Here is a 15,278-nt window from a genome sequence, read left to right as displayed (position 1 = left end):
GTGACGGCAACTTCGCCTGATGAACACGAAGTTTATGCAGATTAGATTTCTGGGTTTTTCGAGGTTTGTGAAGGTGTTATGGGTTGTTTAAGATTGTAGGAGGAGAGTATAGCACAAAAGCTCAGAAAACTCGTCCCACGAATAGTCGAACGGAACGATTTCTATACCCGCGTGATAATCCCGAACCACACAATCGAGCAAATGCTCTGATACCAATTGTAGGTTCCCAGCCGGATCTACACGAGATATCGCGTTCTACGTAGGTGCGGAATCCCTACGTAAGACGTTACGAGTATAGAAAACAATACGAGCTAACACACGATACAATAACCAAACACACGTTGTATTTCAACCTTAAACACGTGATACAAAGACCACCAGATACAAAACTCTCTAACTCGAATACACAAACTGTAAAACTATTTACTTAGCCGTAACCTAGTTTATATAATCACGACAACTTCGCCTGGCATGTTCAGGCGAAGTTGTCCCTAACTTCGCTTGACTAACAAGTTCGCCCATATAAGCGAACTTGTTAGTAACTTCGCTTACATACAAAACTCAAATCTAACTAACACGATTACAGACACTCGACACTGAACTACTGACATCATGCACCAACAGGTCTCTTTGTCCTTGCGGTTCATAATTTCCACCGGCTTCTCAACAAAGTGCATAGATTCTTCGATACGCACTTCGTCAAGTGGTATGTGGAGATTTCCATCAGCTAAGCATTTCTTAAGATTCGACACATGAAACATCGGATGAACATTCGAGAGTTCTTCCGGAAGTTCAATGGTATAGGCCACGCTACCAACACGATCAAGAATTTTGAAAGGTCCAACATACCGAGGAGATAGTTTACCCTTCTTACCAAAAAGAACAACGCCTTTCCAAGGGGATACCTTGAAAAGGACACGATCACCAACGTTGAACTAGAGAGGTCGTCGACGGTAATCAACATAACTTTTTTGTCCACTACGAGCATCTAAGAGATTTGTCGAATTTGCGCGATTCGATCAGTGGTCTCCTGAAAAGTTCAGCACCGGTGATTTGGGTTTCACCAATTACATTCCAACAAATAGGAGATGACAATTACGACAGTAGAGTTGTTCGAATGGAGACATACCGATGCTCGTATGAAAACTGTTATTGTAGGAAAACTCAATCAAATTAAGATGAGAATCCCAGTTTCCACCAAAATCCAAAACACAAGACCTAAGCATATCCTCAAGTGTTAGAATTGTTTGCTCGGATTGCCCATCGGTTTGAGGGTGATAGGCGGTGCTAAGGTACAGTCAAGTTCCTAAAGCAGTATGAAGGGATGACCAGCAACGTGAAGTGAAATGGCTATCTCGATCGGAAATAATGCGGAAAGGTACACCATGACGACACACGATACACTGAACATATATCTGGGCGAGCTGATCAATCGAGAACTTTTCATTGATCAGGATCAAGTTAGCGGACTTAGTCAAACAGTCGACAATAACCCAAATACTGTCGTGGCGGCTTTGAGTGGTTGGGAGTTTAAACACGAAATCCATGGTCACATCTTCCCATTTCCAAATCAGGATGTGCGGTTGTACGAGTAAACCGGATGGTCGCTGATGCTCGGCCTTAACTTTAGCACAAGTAAGGAACTTTGCAACGTACAATGCAATGTATTTCTTCATATCGGGCAACCAGAATGTGAACCGTAAGTCGAAATACATTTTAGCCGCACCGGGATGAACGAAGTATCGGGACTTATGGGCTTTGTCCATGATGAACGTACGAAGATTGTCATGATTGGGGACCCATAAATGATTAAGGTAATACAACAAACCATCACGCTTAATTTCGAGTTTAAGCTCAGGGCCACAGGACGTTTCTTCGTACATAATTCCTTGGTGATGTTGGGCTTCAAGGATACGAAGTTGGAGATCAGTTTGAACGATCACGCTATGAAGCAAGATAGATTTCACATGGGTCTTTAGACTAAGGGCATCGGCTACAACATTTGCTTTACCAGGGTGGTAGCGAATTTCCCAGTCGTAATCGGTAAGTAATTTGGCCCATCGTCGTTGCCGCATGTTCACATCCTTTTGGTCAAAAATGTGTTGAAGACTCTTGTGGTCGGTGAATACCACACATTTTGTGCCATAAAGGTAATTGTTGGGACCAGGATCTTTGATCCTCAAAGATCAACCATCTCTGGCGGCTGTTTCTGGGACTAAGGATCCTCAGTGGTTCGAGGATCCTCGACAGTCAACTTCAGCTATATTCTAATCTATATTTTTGCAGGTATAACACGTGCTTACCAGAATTCCTATTATTAAGGACGAAGTATTTTACCTAGTCTTTCCTTCTCGTCCCCGCTCCTAAAAGATCTAGTTGAAAGAGTAAAGTGAACGTGGCCGAATTAATAGGAGTTTAGTTAGTAGCCGTTAGAATTTTGTGTATTTAATCTAAGAATTATAGTTGATACACACATAACACTTTAGCACTGAGAGTTCATAATAAACACTTGTATTCACGATCAGCTATTATTCCACCATTTGTAATCCTTTCAAGTTAAATATAATTGGTAGTGATAGTTTTCACTACCCGAGGTTTTTGTGCCGGCGGGATACTAGTTACCAAGGGCTTTTCCTCGTATAAATCTCTGTGTTCATTGTTTATAACTGTTACTTTGATCACATTAATTCATACTAGCACCAATCCTCAAATACGAATTTGGTTCATTGATCCTTAGCCCGATTTTTAACCAAAACAATTTGGCGCCCACCGTGGGGCCTTTGGTGCTTTAATCACAAAAAATCCTTACCTTTATTCAAACCCAATTACCACACACCAAATGGCGTCTCAAGGAAAAGCTGTTCCAAAACCGCTGCTTTGAGTGTCCCGGCTCAAATGACTTTGCCACCACTACCTAGCTTTACAAAGCCTCAAAAGCCTGTAACTGTTTCTCTAAAGAAGGAGACTGCTGTTTTCTCCGGACCAAAATCCACTACTGTCTCCCAAACGGTAATGCTAACAATGATGTTTCTGTTTTGTGTTCACAGATGAAGAACTATATGGAGCAGCAGATCAAGACCAACCAGAGGATCTTCCACGAGATTGAGGAAATCAGGAGGACCAAAAAGGCCGCTGAAAACACAAGCCCATTATGCCGAGGATGCTTGATTTCGGCACTCCGGATTTCCCGGATCAAAGGTGCCCAGCATCCACTTATCCTCAGCAAGGATCTTCGGACCTCTCCCAGAAGAGATTCTCTGACCAGTATTCACAAGGATCCTCTATCCATCAACAAGGATCATTAGGTCAACCATTAAGATCCTTCAATCACCATTTGCAAGGATCCTCAGTATTTTAATCTGGACCCTTAGAATTCCATCAAGGATCCTCCACCCAACAACTTCAAGGATCCTCAGTCTTTCAACCAGGATCCTTGGGTTTCCAAACAGAATCCATCATCCATCAACATCCAGAATCCTACTATCCTTATGGAAAAGAACCTCTGAAGGAACCCCGATCTAGGCCATTGGAGGTCCATGAAGGCAACTTCATACCCATGCAAACCGCTGCTCTTGCTGGACCAACTGTTGATGCTGAAGCAATATATCCTGGACGCAGCTTTGGAGCTAGATCTTTTGATCACATAAAAGGTAACATTTACGATAATCTATCTTTTGGCACTAACCATGCTAGTATGCAGGATACTGGGATCAACCAAACCGTAGCCCGTGAGCTACAAAAGCTGAAGAATGTGATATCAAGTGTGCCAGGAGTCATCTAACCTATTCCTGAATTACCAGCAGGAAGCCATAACATATCCAGGTTCGCTCCACCGATTTGTGATGCTGAGATAACAAAGCGCTTCACTGCCCCTAGTATGAAACTATATGATGGATCCACAGATCCTGAGGAACATGTGGCCTTATACCGTGAGAGGATGGAAATTAATCCAATCCCAGAAAGATTGAAGGAAGCTTGCTTGTGTAAAGGATTTGGCTCAACCCTCACTAGATCCGCCCTTAAATGGCTGCTAAGTCTTCCTCCTTACTCTATTACTTCCTTTTCCCATTTGATCAATTTGTTTAATTGTCAATTTTCATGCAGTACATCCTTTGAAAAATTAACTAGTGATTTAAAGAGTTGTCCAACCTAGTGGGGAACCTCTTAGGCAGTTCCTTACAAGGTTTGGAAGAGAGGCCTTGGAAATTCCAAATTTGGATGTCTCGACAGCTGTTGAGGCATTCAAAATGGGGTTACAAAAGGACTCTCCATTTTATCAAGATCTTGTAATGACCCCTTCTAGGAATTTTGATGAAGTCCGAAACAAAGCTTTAAGATTCATCAGATTGGAGGAGGATCAAAGAATTCAAGATCAACTGAGTACTCCGATGAAAAATGATTCTCAAGACAAGAAGCAAGGATCATACTTCAGAAAAAACAACTCCAAACCATACAACAAACCAAATGGCCAAAAGAACAGTGCTGTAGAAGAGGACGAGGACGATGAAGATTGTCCAAGAATATCTGATTATTGCTTCTCCGTGGATATGGGAGGAGTAATTTTCACACCCCGACTAGGACAATGCGGAAGCGTAAAACGGGAATGTAACAGACAACTCTGGTATCAACAACATTGTTTATAAAGAAACATTAAAACTAATTTACATTATATTACATTACATTACATTATTCTATCATTGTTTTACAGTCTGGGTGATACAAACAAAACTAGTTCGTTAAATTATACGATCTTAATACTAACACCCTTGCTTCTATTCACACAGCATCAACTACACCTTGGGCAAGTAACAGATCACCAAATCATTCCGATTTGCGTACACCTGAAAAGCAGTTTAAAACAGGTCAACTACTAGAGTTGGTGAGTTTCACGAGTTTCCAGAAAATAGTTAGGAATATTCACAAGTTAACACTTCTAGTTATGGTATAAATATGTATGTATGTAAATGATGTAGTTATGCTAAGCTACAGTGAAGCCTTGACTATTTGTGCTGCGTGCATCCATTTTCCACGCCCAATCAACCAATGTGGCCCTCTTTCCGCCCACAATATGCCCCAAGTAGCTATGTCTAACACTACATAGCGTGTTTGTGTAATTATGGTCATGTGCAAACGGGCTAAAGTCTCAGCAACATATGTCGGATCCGTTTGGGTTTGTCAAACCGATAGTATTATTCACAAGCCACCGGCTCGAAGTTAATCACTGTGTTAGTGGGGACTTTCGTGTGTTAGCACTTAGATAATTCACATCAATACATGTTTTAGGTATGTATACGTAATCAAACATGCTTTTCACCCCAAAAGTTCGTAAAACAGTTCAGAAGTGGGGTCATGAAACTCACTGTTTAGTAGATACTCAGCACTGTGTCAGCTCGCGCTTTGTTCGGTTTACTATCACTAGTTCCTATATTCAATATTATAATAATATTAATATTTTAATATTATTATAATGTCAATACTAACTGGGCTGTATAACTAATCTGGGTATAGCTGGAACGCCCAGAAAGTGGCAATAGGCTTAGGTTGTGATGCTGATCAATGTCTAATACTTAAAACCGAACTTGGCTCAGTTTCCCGTTTTCCCAGCTAGGCCAAGTTGTTCTTTTACGCGTTCAGAAAATAGTTATGGGGAAATAATTTTGGGTAAATGCGTTGGTTAATAAAATGATTAAGTTATAAAGAAGGATCACATATTGGGGTCTCGGATTAGCTACGGGGCCCGTTTTCCGTTTATTCAGTTTAATTTGAGAAGAAACGTGCACAATCTATCTAGATTGTCCAGGTTTATCATAAAAAGGTTCGTTTTTACTTAATTAATTCAAAAATATGATTTTTGATCACTCTTGGTGTTTTGATATTCCCGTAGGTTCGTTAATCGCGAACTTGCCGGTTTTTATTAAAATTGAATTTGTTTAAATCTTCAAATTAGCATAATAAGTTAACCGTTAATCATTAAATTATGAAAATTTAGTCACTTATCAAATAAAATATGTAGATTTTTATTTAAATATTTCTGGAATTATTTACTGGTTTATTAATCTTTAAAAATTCATTTTTACTACTATATTTAGCCTGAAAATCGTTCGTTTATCCCAAACGATTTCCAAAAGTTCCCAAAAAATTCCCGAATACTCAAATTATGTCCCAAAACAACCTGTATCAATTCCAAAATGCAATAAGCTTGTTCAATATTCTTTTCGGCTCAAATTCGTCTATAAAAATTCATACGAACGCATATGCACAAAACATCCTTAGACTTCTCCAAATGATCCCAAAGTTCATATGTGATCAAATACATCAAATTTAAGTTCCCTGAAAAATTTCATATTTTTTGAAGTATTTTAACTATTTTTCCCAATTAAACGTCCCGATTTGGTAATAAATTCGCCAAATATTCTCGAATGGTCGAAAAATTACCAAATTTGAACAGGGACTCAATGACATGCTCCCTAATGTCCTTGAAAAAATTTCAAGGCCTAATAATATGCACATCACAACCTTAACCTAAACAGCCCGTAAACAAGTGTTTCGGCATTACCTTAGCGGTTTTGGTTCGTTTCCGCCTTTCTAATCAACTTTTCAAGCTCTTGTGCTACTATGTAAGCTAGATGCAAGTCCTATATCACAAACCAGGCAATTTTTCATCAACATAACAGCCCTTGAATTAGGGTTTCGGCTAGTGCACAGAAACGAACTTTTGAACCGTAAAAATGCCGTTTCAACCCTCTAATCCGTGTTTATGGCCAAAAAAACTATAAAACCAGGTTCCTTACCATGTGTATGATCAAAACATGTTTATGGACCATTTTTAGGATTTTTACATGGTTAGGAATGATTTAGGCAATTAAATCATGTTTATATGGTATAAAACTTAGTTAAAATGGATTAAAAATAGTAAAACAAATCAAAATACCTAATTTACTTCTTGAGGTTTCTGGAGAAGAAGAAGTCCAGAAGTTTGTTTCACCAATTTTGATGTAAAAATATCTCAAGTTTGCTAAAATATAAAAAAAAATCAAGAAAAGGGGGCGGGAGGTTCTAAAATTGCGGCCGGAAGAAAGTTTGGGCCCCCGTGGGCCCATTTTGGCCCAAGAATATATTTTTACAAGCCCAAATACGAAAGCCCAGGTCCAAATTTACATCGTGTTTGGTTTTTGGCGTGAAAAATATATCGGGTGCGTTAAACAGTGCCAAACGATCGTTTTTCGGCTAGTTTTGTGTAAATTCATAAAAACATAGTATACGTTTGTAAAAATCGAAAATATTTCAACGGATAGCTTAAAACATTTCAAATAAGAGTTTGGTAAGTCTTTTTCCGCTTAATGGATGATACAATGCTTGGTTTGTAACTATCTTTCGCGCTTAAATCTATAACGGGTAGTTAAACGAGCATGTTTTCGTTTAACTTGTTTGCTATCGAAGTAAGGCCATATTGCTAATATATTAACTTATATTAAACGTATATCACTTATAGATGGTCCACCTGGGATATCTGGGTCATAACCTGTCCCGTTCGGTTAATTGTGCGTTTGTTACGTAAAAAGCGTTTATTTGCTTAATCGATAAATACGTACTTAGGTGTACCTTGTTTTGGCTCAAATGTCACAGTAATGCTTGCTAGTAGAAACTTGGGTGACAAAGCAAGATGGCCAAGGAAAAATGAGAAGGCACCACCCCCACAAAGACAAATCGAAATGGTGCGCCTTTCATGAAGACTTCGGTCATATGACAGAGGATTGCATAGCCTTGAGAAAGGAGATAAGCTACCTCCTCTGCAAGGGTTATCTTAAGAAGCTGTTCGGAAGAAAAAAGCCCAGGAACCAAGATCCTGAACCAGTTCCGAAAAAGGGTACTCTACCTTCCCCTTGACGCTCAAGTTATCAATAGGATCTTTGGAGGATCCGATATATGCGGAACTTCTTATTTGGCTGCAAAGAAGTACACCAAATAGTGCAAACTGGAGAATGGTGAAAGTCCGATCAAGACTTCTACAATGGATGAGCAAAGAATTATATCCTTCGATGAGGATGATCGAGTCAATGTCCAGGATCCTCAGTTATTGTAGTATTCAGTAGGGGAAACAAAGAATACATCGGGGAACATCAAGCTAGCCATATATATAGAGGGACTAAATTCTATTCAAAAATTTTGTGTTATCGATTCCTTGTCTTGTTGCAATGTTATACTTGGCAGGCCATGGATACACGAAATGAAGGTAGTCCCCTCTACTTACCATCAATGCGTAAAGCTACCTACCCCGTGGGGGATAGCAAAAATCGAAAGTGATCAGCAAGACGCTAAGGATTGCTACACTTCCTTAATGAAGTCTACAAAAAGGTTTAGGGAAGCATAGCAATTACAGAAAACGAGAAGAAATGTCATGGAGACTAGGGAACAAGACTCTAAGGAAGTAGTCTTACACCTAGAGGATCCTTACTACAAAGTCCTAATAGGTGTTGAAATACAAGACTCCATTGAAAAGGATCTAGTATCCTTCTTACAATAAAGAAAGTCAACCTTTGCGTGGAAGCATGAAGATATGACAAGTATTTCTAAAGATGTTACAACCCATAAACATGGAATTGATCCCTCTTTCAGGCCTATTCATCAAAAAAGAAGGAAATTCGCTCTGGAAAAAACACGCGATCATCCAAGAGGAGGTATAGAAACTACTGAAGGTAGGTGCTACATAAGAAAGACTAGTCAACATGATGTTCAAGGAACAATTGGGAGACACCATGGAAGTGTACATCAAAGACATGGTGGTAAAGTCAAAGAAGGATGAGAACTACCTTAAGGATTTGGAAGTACCTTTTGACATCCTTGACAAATACAACATGAAGCTAAATCCTTCTAAATGTGTATTTGGTGTAAAAGCCGGAAAATTCCTAGGGTATTTGGTAACCAAAAGATAGAGGCAAGTCCAGAGCAAATCCAAGCCATCTTAAACCTCAAATCTCCAACAAACGTCAAAGAGGTACAAAGATTAACAGGAAGGGTGGCAGCACTTAACAGGTTCATATTGAAATCCTCACAAAGATGTAAAAATTTTTATGGCATCCTAAGGAAAAACAAGAAATTCGAGTGGACGAAGAAACATGAAGCTGCTCTCACCGCTTTAATGGACTACTTATCCTCAGCCCCCGCTTTGATGAAGCCTATGAATGGAGAACCATTGATCCTTTATCTAGCCGTTTCCCTAACCGCCTTAACTATAGTCTTGGTAAAGGATCACGAAGGTAACCAACATCCTGTTTACTATGAAAGTAAAAGTCCCCTCGATGCCAAGTCCAGGTACTCTCATTTGGAAAAAAATATTCTTGCTCTAATCATGGCTTCAACTAAGTTAAGACAATATTTGGAAACTCATACTATTGTTGTAAAAACTAATTATCCCATAAAAAATGTCCTTAGAAAACCAGAAATGTCGGGTAGAATGGCCAAATGGGCTATAAAACTAAGTGCATATGATATTCAATATGAGCCTAGAAATGCAATTAAGTCACAGGCACTAGCGGACTTTGTGGCTGATTTCAGTAGCGATTTAGAAGAACAAGCCAATCTTGAAGTTCAACAGCATGAAGAGACCAAGGATCCTTGGACACTCTTCACTGATGGAGACTCAAATGTCAAAGGAACCGGATTGGGAAACCTACTGAAATCGCCACAGGGGGACATACTACCCCATTCGATAGCTTGTGAATTCCAAGCCACTAACAACAAGGTAGAATATGAAGCACTCATTGCAGGTATACAACTAGCCAAAGGTATGAGAATCAAATATCTTCAAATTTTTGTAGACTCATTATTAATTGCTAATCACTTTAATGGCTCATATGCAATCAAAGGTGAGAAATTAGTTAAATATTTAGATATAGTAAAGTATCTTGCAGGATCTTTCGATTATTTTACAATTACGCATGTACCATGAGAAGAAAATGTTGAGGCCGATGCCTTATCAAACCTAGCTTCAGCCTTAAAGCTTCCAGAGAACATAAAAATTCCTATCATCCATGTTCTATCCTCTGCAATGAGGAACGCCAAAGAATGGAGGTAGATGGGAATCTACACATGGATGCTAATGATCATTCATCTTGGACCATCCCGATAATGAAATATATTCAAGATGGAGAAATCCCAAAACAAGAGAACCCCAAAGCTTTTAAAGGCAAGGTATCCCAATATACTATTATATATAATATGCAATATAAGAAATCCTTTGCAGGTCCATATTTAAGATACATCGAAGGATCCGAGATCCAAGAATTGCTGAAGGATTTCCATGAAATATATTGTGGCAACCATACAGGGGGCAGAGCATTATTCTCCAGGATTCTAAGAACCAGTCTGGCCTAATATAAAAAAGGATGCTACGGAAACCTCCAGGAAGTGTGATGCTTGTCAGAGGCACGACAACATTCTACATCAACCGATAGAACCTTTATATCCTATCGTCTATTCGTGGCCATTCATGAAATGGGGAATGGATATAGTGGGTAAGCTCCCTATAGCTCAAGGGGGAAAAGTCTTCATGTTAGCAATGACAGACTACTTCTCTAAATGGATCGAAGCTGAGGCTTTCCTTCAAGTTAGGGAAAAGGAAGTTATATCCTTTATTAAGCGTAACATTATTACTAGATTCGGAATTCCCTCTGAAATTATTTGTGATAATGGTTCCCAATTTATAGGGAAAAGAACTACTAACTTTTGTGACAGTTGGGGAATCAAGATGATCACTTCGACACAAGTCCATCCACAAGCAAATGGCCAAGCAGAATCAAGTAACAAAATCATCATCAACAATCTGAAGAAAAAGCATGGAGTGAAGAAAGGCAAATGGGCTGAAGAACTACCCTATGTGCTTTGGGCAGATAGGACAACTCCAAAGAATACCACAGGACATACGCTATTCTCATTAGTCTTTGGAGCTGAAGCGGTGATCCCCACTAAAATGGTGTATCTAATAGCCAGAACAAGCATTCGTGATCCTCAGACAAACAACGAGAATCTTATTCAAGATCTAGATATTGTGGAAGAGCTTAGAGATCAAGCGAGATTCAGGATGGCAGCCTACCAACAAAAGATGGCTGGTGCATACAACAAAAATATAAGAATCAGAAGATTTCAAGTCGGGGATTTAGTTCTCCGAAAGGCGTTCCAAAATACAACTAATCCTGCTGACGGGAAGTTAGCACCCAAATGGGAAGGTCCTTATTTAATTGAAGCTGAAGCAGGAAAGGGGGCATATTGTTTGATTAATATGGAAGGTGACATGCTTCCCCGGGCTTAGAATGCGATTCATCTAAAAAAGTATTTTTGTTGATTAGGATCCTGGATCCTAAACGATTACTTCAGTCCATTTCTTGGTAAAATTTTACTTTATGTTTATATATATTATGTTAGGTTCTTGTTTTGTCAAATACGTCAAGTTGCAGAAATGCCGAGCAACAGGGCCCTCAAGTAGAAAAAACGGGTTGGCCAACTATCTCCTAAGTTTAATCGGCCTTGTCGCCAGGTTTATAAGGTTTTCACCTTATATCCCGAATTAGGGTTTCCACACCCTCACCTGGAGCGCACGATTATCCAGGTATGATTGGAGGCTGTGGGACCAGTACACTATACGTGACTGACAATTTCATGGCTAAAAATCATATCTTGGATCCCACAAATTAAATAGTAGACGTACCATATACACAAGTTAAGGTCAACGCCGGGGTAGGCTCGTCACCACGTACAATTGGGCCAACGCCAAGGATCGGCTCGTCACTCGTATTTATTGGGCTTGTCCCCACGTTTTATTGGGCTGGTCCCCACGTTTTATTGGGCTTGTCTTCACGTTTTATTGGGCTTTTCCCCAAGAAAGTTGGGTTGAAATCCAGCTTTGCTATCTATTACGTTCTCTTTTGATGATTTATTTTAACAGGTAAATATCATGAAGAGAAAAGTTCTAAGGATTGAGAATGCTTTATCCTAGTGACACAAATTATAAAGCTAAAGCCAAAAGAAGTTATATTATTATAAGCAAGATAAAAAGGCGATCCGGGCTTCACCAGCAAAACATGGACCATCCACCCGAATCAAGCTACGTCAAAAGTCATCATATGTCCATGCAAAAAGAAAAGAAAAGAAAGGCGATTAAGGTGTCAACCCCAAAACAGAGGATCCCTCCACCCTAACCACCTTACATAATTGTCATAAGGATCATCGATCCTGAGGATTACAACTACCATTGTCCACATGAATTACAACTAAAAACCATTAAAACCATATAAAAAATGGGCTCCGGTTTTGTCTATATTATCCTTCATCGCCCATTAAACCTCTTACTCCTTCATCATACCACCTTCACCCTCACCAGCATCCTTGATCCCCACCTCGATGTCCTTGGCACCGCTAGTTCCAGCACCGTCGTTCTTCTTTTCAACTCCCACATCCTCACCTTCATCACCAAACCCGGCTAGTGTCTTCTTCCACAAAGCTACATCCCAATTGGACCTGTCCAAGCTGGTATCTTTGACTTCTTTTACAATCTTGATCCTGGTCATCAACACTGCCTTTCTAGCCCAAACCATAGCCTGTTCGGTGACCTCCATTACCTGTTCTTAAGCGCGGATGTCTGCAAGGGCAAGCTTGTCTTCTAGGATGTCTTTCTACTCTTGAAGATCTGCGTTAAGGGTATCCTTCAGAACGATGACGCTGCGATGGTTGGCCAGTTCTTTCTCCATAACAGTGATACTCTCCTCATAAAACGCCTTGACACCGGCCACACCCTATGGAAATGTGAAAACTTCAAGATATGATTAAAACTCTACAACATTGGATCGAGGATCCTTACCTCGGAGATCAAATCGAATGACTGTTGGGTACCATGAGCTTCAGCTTCAGATTCCCTCTTTCTCTTTCCTCCTGCTTTGGAACGGGTCATTACAGTCTTTGAAGGAATGAGGCTGGAACTCTTAACAGGTTTCTTCTCAACAGACGGGAGGAGATCAGGCTGTCCATATCCTCCAGCTGAAGTTGAGCCCTGAGATTCTTTGAAGATTTGCTTACTGACTTTTGAACACCTACATCAACAGAAAAGAAAAAGACAAGTTTTTCTAACTCTAACCTTTTTCTAATTACTTTATTCTTCTCATTATATTTTCAGGGTTAACTTACTTGAAATTGTTTTCGAAGATATTGCAGTTTCGTCACTCGAGTCAGCTGATGATCCTTCGCTTAACATCTTGAAAGTTCTCTCAAATGGATCCAAGGCAAGAAATCTTTTTGCCCTCTTAATTCTCCCATGGTCTGCAGCAAGGCCTGAAAAATTGGAAACTACATAAATAAGAATAAATTTCAAGTCAATAAACCAATAAGCAAGTGATCATTAATCCTCTGGATCCACTATCCTACCCTTAAGGATCCAGCGGGTGGGTAAAGTGTTCCCAGTCGGAATGGAATCTCTCCTGACGAAGAAGAACTGATTTTTCCAGCTCTGATCATTGTGGGTGGTCTTGTTCACTGGAAGGGGCTGAAATAGTTTACTCTTGAATACAAATTGGCTAGAACCATGGGTGACCAAAGTGTACAAGCAAGAAAAGTCTAAGATAGTGAAATCAAGATTCTTTTCTTCGATCAGTCTTTCGATGGTATGCAGGGTTCTACATATCATCGGCATGGCCTGAATGTAGCTCATGCCGGTGAATGAAAATAGGGTTTCTGTCAGGTCAGGGAAAGGATAAGACAAGTCAACTAAGAACGGCAGTGCTGGAAAACAGACCCAGACACTAGAGATATAATCACTTTTAACCTGAGGGTCATAGGGTCTGAGCACGGTTCCGTCGGGGAAGCAATTGGAAATACTCTCGATCTCCTCGTTGGTGAATTTATAGATTTTAGATGCTGGTTCCTTAAGAAGATTTTGTGTCCGAAGTTCCGAAACAACCTCCCTAGGGCTAGAACAATAGGTGGCTTTCGAATTTTTCTTCAGCATGATCAAAGATTATGAGAAAAGAAGTAAGATAATGAAGGAAAAATTTGAGAGAGAAAAAGAGAATACCTGAGGATTATCGCTGGAATATGATATTGGGTATGATAAAGGAGATGTCATAAGTATTGAAGCCTTATTTATTAGGGATAATGATATCATGGCAGGCGACCGTCCCATCACATTTTTAGGAACGGTTCGTTTCAAAAAACGCCTCGGGATAAACATGACAGCTGTTCCCCATTCACACCTACCATGTTTGGGGGAAATTGTTGGGACCAGAATATTTGATCCTCAAAGATCAACCATCTCTGGCGGCTGTTTCTGGGACTAAGGATCCTCAGTGGTTCAAGGATCCTTGATAGTCAACTTCAGCTATATTCTAATCTATTTTTTGTAGGTATAACACGTGCATACCAGAATTCCTATTATTACGGACGAAGTATTTTACCTAGTCTTCCCTTCTTGTCCAAGCTCCTAAACGGTCGACTTGAAAGAGTAAAGCGAATGTGGCCGGATTAATAGGAGTTTAGTTAGTAGCCGTTAGAATTTTGTGTATTTAATCTAAGAATTATAGCTGATACACACACAACACTTTAGCACTGAGAGTTCATAGTAAACACTTGTATTCAAGATCAACTATTATTCCACCATTTGTAATCCTTTCAAGTTCAATATAATTGGTAGTGATAGTTTTCACTACCCGAGGTTTTTGTGCAGGTGGGATACTAGTTACCAAGGGCTTTTCCTCGTATAAATCTCTGTGTTCATCGTTTATAACTGTTATTTTGATTGCATTAATTCATATTAGCACCAATACTCACATATGAATTTGGTTCATTGATCCTTAGCCCGTTTTTTAACCAAAACAGTAATGTCTCCAAATTTTCAACGCAAAAACAACAGCACTGAGCTTGAGATCATGCGTCGTGTAGTTCTTTTCACGAACTTTAAGTTTTCGTGAAGCGTAAGCGATGACTTTACCTTATTGCATAAGAACACAACCGAGGCCATGATTGGAAGCATCGTGATAGACAACAAAGTCCTCATTGCCCTCGGGGAGAGCAAGTACTGGTGCATTGCAAAGCATACGTTTAAGAGTTTGGATTGTTTCATCTTGCTTTGGTCCCCACACGTAAGGTTTATCCTTGTGAGTCAAGGAGATTAGGGGCAAAGCGATCTTGTAAAAATTGAAGATAAAGCAACGATAATAACCCGCATGACCAAGAAACAAACGAACTTCGGTGGGAGAGGTTGGATTTTTCCAATTCTTAATGGCTTCGACATTTAA

This window comes from Bidens hawaiensis, unplaced genomic scaffold (genome assembly GCF_021521415.1).
Source record: "Bidens hawaiensis isolate Kalapana, Puna unplaced genomic scaffold, B.hawaiensis_p1.1 tig00046872_1, whole genome shotgun sequence".
Taxonomy (NCBI): domain Eukaryota; kingdom Viridiplantae; phylum Streptophyta; class Magnoliopsida; order Asterales; family Asteraceae; genus Bidens; species Bidens hawaiensis.
Note: the sequence above shows the minus strand (reverse complement) of the source record.